The sequence below is a fragment of the Leptonotus elevatus genome, chromosome 2 (assembly GCF_054856555.1).
Source record: "Leptonotus elevatus isolate MCC_2025b chromosome 2, RoL_Lele_1.0, whole genome shotgun sequence".
Lineage (NCBI taxonomy): Eukaryota > Metazoa > Chordata > Actinopteri > Syngnathiformes > Syngnathidae > Leptonotus > Leptonotus elevatus.
In genome coordinates, this window is record NC_141240.1 from 19,139,746 (window position 1) to 19,145,745 (window position 6,000).

At 39.4% G+C, this 6,000-nt stretch overlaps 1 protein-coding gene across 4 annotated transcripts in view; it reads right to left on the bottom strand.

Annotated features, from left to right (window-relative positions):
* The window catches only part of gpr153 (G protein-coupled receptor 153), a 34,789-nt gene extending 29,886 nt beyond the window's left edge, over positions 1–4,903 (bottom strand). Inside the window, exons 1-2 of one of the 4 annotated variants that reach the window (XM_086068622.1) lie at positions 4,663–4,903; positions 4,478–4,564 (exon numbers count right to left, since the gene is read on the bottom strand). The gene's annotated coding sequence lies outside the window, so the exon portion shown is untranslated. Of the gene's footprint in view, positions 1–4,477 lie in introns of all 4 variants that reach the window. The other 3 variants (XM_086068620.1, XM_086068621.1, XR_015094072.1) reach the window with 3 other exon arrangements.
* Between the last annotated feature and the right edge of the window lie 1,097 nt (positions 4,904–6,000).

The following is a 6,000-nucleotide window of genomic DNA, read 5'->3' on the forward strand; positions in this document are numbered from 1 at the left end:
TTTTTTTAACACTATAGTGAGTTTTTAATACAGTATTGTGAGCTTCCGTAAACCTCCTCACAATATTGTGATAATATTGTATCGTGATGTTAAGATATCGTTACATCCCTACTTGCTAAATAATAACAAAAGCCATTCAGCATGTGACAATCCTGTGCTGAAATTAATCATGTTGGATAAATTTTGGGCAAGCCCGAAACCAGACAGAAATGTTGGCATTGATGCTAATGCTAATACAACATCCACCAATGTTAGACAACTACAGCGGGTGTTGCGGACTCGCCAAGACAACAACAGAGATTTTTTTTTAAAAGCATAATGTTGCTTAAGTCTGCTGTTTGTACTTATTTCAGACACATTTTTAATATGAAATTGAGGCACTCGCATGTGAAAGCTTAGAAGTGACCAAATCCTTCGTCCCAGTGTGCTCATTATTAAACAAGAGTGAGGTCCCAAAGGCATTCATCTTGACAAATATGACAAGTGGCTGTTCCATCCTGCAAACATTTGATTGAAGTTACTGGTGAACACGTCATTAAATAGAACATGCGTCCTGATTAAATGATCCAGAGGAAACATTCCGAGGATTGTACTCAGAGGTACTCTTCCCTTTGAATTTAATTGCCTCTGCTTGCTTTTACTCCCTGCAATGAACATAAAGTCCTCTGAACTGTTAGCGAGACCATTTTGGCTTTTATTGACTTGGGCTATGAGACTAGAGTTCAAAAGCAACCACTGTGAATAATCTGCTCGTGTGCAGCTTCCACCCATTTTATTTGTTTTATAAACTGCAATTTTTTCCCCAAGTTTCTTTGCAGCTTTTGCTGTGAAGGCAACGCCAAGGTGCAAGATGACGATCTACTAATAATGATGTATTAAAGACGCGAATACAGAATACAATACGGTGCTTGCAATCCCTGTGGGACAGTTGTCAACACTTTGTTACCGTGACCAGCTTCTCAGAGGAAGTCGTTGAATTTTCCATCATGTAACCCGAGGCTTTCTTCCTGTTTATGTAAAGCTACCTCAAGCTGAGAGTGCAAGCCATAATGGCACGGATGGGGCTTTCGTCTGAACACACGCCGACCAGTCCCACCATTAGAATCTCTCCAAGTCTGTTATTTAGAAAAACATGCACTGTGATTATTACCTTATTATCATCATCATCATAACCACCACAGGCTAGGCAGCTAAAATAGCACTCAGTTGAGCACAGACCACCAACTGGACTGGAAAATCTGAATTTGATTCAACGGCAATGTGAATATTCATAGATGTGATGTTTACATATGAGGTGTGTCAGAAAAGGCCCAGGACTGGTTGTCACAAAAGATATCAAACCCAAACCACAAGCTATAAGTTTTCTTCTTTAATGTGGGCCAGATGAATAACCAGCATGTTGGCAAAGACTGCTGTGGCGCTTGCTTCTTTCAAGGCGTGAAAAGAGGTGAGAGCTGTAGCTGGAAAATGGTTGCTTCACTCACAATGCCCTGAGCATCGGACAGTTCCTGTCCAAGAAGAACATCGCTGTGTTGGATAGGATTTTTTTTCCAAGTTCCTATATATATATATATAAGAAAAACTTGACGGCCAATAAAAGGTCAATCTAAAACCATTTTAACTCATTCACTGCCATTGACGGCTATAGACGTCAAAAATTAATTTGAACTATTTCTATTAGTTTAACATTCTTTTCTACTTTTGTTAACAAGAGTATGAAAACCTACATTTTTGTTATTGTACATTTAGAACAGATATAAAATGTTTGATTAATTGTGAGTTAACTAGTGAAGTCAGGCGATTAATTACGATTAAAAAATGTAATCGCCTGACGCCCCGAATTTGTAATAATCTTTAAGTCGCTTTAATTGTAATTAATCGCATGACTTCAATAGTTAACTCATGATTAATCACACATTTTATATGTGTTCTAAATGTACAATAATTCTTTTTTTTAGGTTTTCATACTCTTGTAAACAAAAGTAGAAAAAAATTAACTAATAGAAATAGTTCAAATGAATTTTTGACGTTTATAGCCGTCAATGGTAGTGAATGAGTTAATCTCAGGGAACTATTTATATAAATTTTCAGTTAACTTTATAAGAGATTCTGCTGACCCTGGGAATCTTCTGAACCTTTTGTTTTTGTTCAACATTAAAACAAACAAATATGAAACTTTAAGATTTCAGGTATATTTAAATTTTGGAAAAAATATTTACTGTAGAAAAAAATAAAAAGCTATGGTATTTACTTGTTTCAGTTTCCATTTTTACTTTTTAAGATGTACTGATAACCTTGGGAGCTCCCTGAACATTTTACATATTATAAGTTAAATAAACATGTTTTAAGACATTACAACAAAGTCTAGATTGGCATTTGTATATTAACAAATTCTGACGCCAATATTTTTTTCCTCTGAATATCAGCTCCAAATATCGTTTATCGGCCTTGAATATGAATTTGACACTCCTAATGTATACCATTAGTGACACCAGCCCTGGAACTTTACTGACACACATGTACAACAGTGACTTTGTAATTGATTTTTTTTTTTTTAAGCACTATACACTTCTTGTTGATAGTAAAGGTTGGAATCCAACGAATGAGTTTTTGTTTGTTTGCTAACATTTTTAGATGACAATGTGATTCAAGCAAGCTTCAAACAAAGAAAAGCGACCCTTGCTGCACCGTGTGAAATGCGGCCGACGTGTTGTGTGTTCAAGTGAAGGAAAGCACGGCGTGAACACAAAATAAGCGAGGCAAACGTGTGACACACAAAATGTCACACATGCCCCGTGAAACAGTGCGCGCGCCCGCGTCACGTGATCTGCAGCCTGCATGGCCGCATGACAGCCACTCTTTCCGCAGTGCACTAATGGCCTCTGCATTGACATGAATGTCCCCTGCTGCGCTTGCTGACATGTCCACGCTTTTACATTTTCATAGTAGTAACATAACACTCCTAATGATGTGCCTGGTGGAGAAGAACATTAAATGCAGAGGAGTAACTCCTCCTAAATGATCTGGCGTCATGTGTTTACCTACTTGACAGAGATACTGCATATTAATGAATACTCGTAAGGGAATACAAATCTTGATAGCGCCACAATTAGCCTTTAGATTCAAGATGTGCAGCTAATCAGGTTGCGGCCAGTCACAGCATATCCTTTGCAAATGAAAGAGGCGCTTGTCCATTCATTCATTACAGCCTGTAAACAGCCTGAAGAGCTGCTTGCTAGTTTTGATGAAAGCGCCTCTGCCTATTATAAAACAGTAGGGCTCATTTGCATAATCACTATGTCACCCTCATAGTGAATCTCTCCACCCATGACTTGGCAACTAGGCTGGGCGAAGATCCGAAGATCCAGATTACGCTGTAGTGCATATGTCAAAGCCCAAAGGTAAGCAGAGGCTTAATTTAGCCAGTGGTGGTACACAGTTCGGACACAGGTGAACATCTGCTCTGGAATGGGTCTCATGAGCTCTGAAAGTCTCCAGTAACAACATATAAAGTCACTAGTTAAACACTGCTTAATAGTTCTAATTAAAAGTTTGCAACACTGAGTTGCCATCACTTTATTATCCTAACTCCGCCCCCCAAAAACATTCTTGCCATAGATGAGACAGAACCGTCACTGAAACGGAGTGATTTCAATCACATTGAAGTGAAGTAGATGTCAATTGTGCTGTAATTATTTATCCTTTGTGTACTTTAACAGAAGAATGACAGAGACCTTTTATTAGGAGAGAACTGTTTGAATTTGTTGGTGGGGAAAAAATGGCTTCTGTAGTTTCACTGCTGGTGTACTTTTTATGTATTTATTTATTTTTATTTTGCTGTATTTACACTATGTGCTTGAAGTGACACAATAGCAGCAGCAGCATAATATAGTTGCGTGAAGAGGAAAACCAGTTCAAGGAATCAGATATCCTCAGACCGCAATCAGGCGGAACAAAATGTGAGTACTCTATGTACTGCAATTGTTTACATTCATTTTGTTCAGTACAAGCACAGTGATATTGGTCAGGGCTCTCCAGAAAATAATTAAAATAAATGAATACATTTGTATCCGAGAGGACATTTCCTAACAAGAGAGCAGCTATCTGATCAAATGTTACTATCTGGTTTATTTGTAGCAGATGGAGTGACCTGGACCCAGCACGTTGCAATTACAGATATTGTGCTGTGCTGTGCCGTCAGTGGGTTATTTCAACCTTTCAACTGGGTCATTTTTCATCTTGCATCGGACAAAAAAATCGATTTGAACGCAATCAGCCAAATAGGTCAGATTAGCTCAATGTATACAGGAATGCTGCGTTCACGTGTCTTCACATAGGATGCAGCCTGCAGGACACCACCTGTTTGGACAGGCGCCTATAGCTTACTACTCGACTTCTACAACTAAACAATTATCATATAGCATTTGCATTTTATCAATGAAGTGACATGACATGTGTGGTGCTGTTTGTTTCTTACCTTTGAAGACACGTTCGGAGCTTCCTTCCAGCCGCTCACTCGCCACACGAGGCGTTCATATTCTCACAAGAAGTGGCTCCCCAGTATCTGTCCAACAGTCCAAAGTGAGCAAAAGGAGTCTGCCGCGATAAAAAATAAACATTACAAAAAATGATGGAATAGCCCTGGAGACAACACACATTCACCTCCGCCGGACTCCTCTTTGTCTTCCTAAGCAAAGGAGAAAGCCGTCTGGTTTAAGATGATCGACGAGTATCAATCAAACGAGCAGAGTCGTCCTCTCCGTAAGGCCGATAAAGAGGCACCGGGGGGTGCCCGAGTGGCGTGAAAGGCAAGTAAAAGATGCATCGTCTTCTCCTGCTCGTTCGCCCCTCACCTCAGTCACTCAGCGGCGTTTGGGTCTGCTGACTGGCTGGCTGCGCGCTCCCGCACCCCACACAGGCGCGCGCGCGCGGCAAGACGCTCAGACTGCAATGGGATTGGGGGAAATCATTCATGGAAGGGGAAGCGGCATACACTTTTATGAGTGAGTGTGTTTGAATAAATACTGTAGGGGCGATTCTTGGATCAGAAGTTTGGCTTTGACAGTAGAGGGGCTGCATTCAGTGGGTTGGTGTGTGTGTGTGGGGGGGCATAAAAGAATATAAGGTAGGCTAACAGCAACAGGCAAATCCCTGCCTTAGAACACAAACTGTGACCTACTGTTAAATGCAGCAGAATTTAAACCTACTAATATGTACTGTATGTTGATATTGAGTTTTAAAAAAAGACAGGATACAGTAAATAACATCTTGATATTTCTTTCTTTCTTTCTTTCTTACTGCTTAGACTTTCTTTACAGTGCATACATACATATAATATAAACTACAACCACAAATACAAACAGCAATACATGTTTCAGTAGGGATTCAAACTAGGAATGGGTGACGATACCAGATTTCGGTATCAGTGCCGATACCAGCCTTAGTTTAAGGTATTGGCACTTTTGTGGTCGTTTTACAGTCAGGAACTAGAAATTAGAGGGATAGGAAATTGCCATTAATAAAAAAATAAAAATAAAAAATATATATATATATATATTGGAATATATAGGTATACATTTGAAAATTATCTGTTATTTTTTGGGGGAATTTTATGTACTAGTGGTATCGGTATTTGGTATCGGCGAATACTCCAGAGTTGAATATTGGTGTCGGTTTGAAAAAAGTGGTATTGAATGAAATCAACGCAACAATTAAAAGAAACTCAACATTGAGTTATAACTCTCTACAATGGTCACTAAGACCACTGTGAAAGCCAAACTTTCAGGAGTACCTAATTTTGTGACCACACCAAAGCTCACACGCAGAATGAATCACACTGCATCAAGTTATTCATGCTCCTTTGAAATGAGCAGTTTTCATTGACATTATACGAGTGGTTATGTAAGACTCCTCCCATGGACGCTGCTTTCAGAGTAGTGTTCTTCCCTCGGGGCTCACATTGTACCCAGTGAGAAAACTAATAGACTCTGCATGACACGA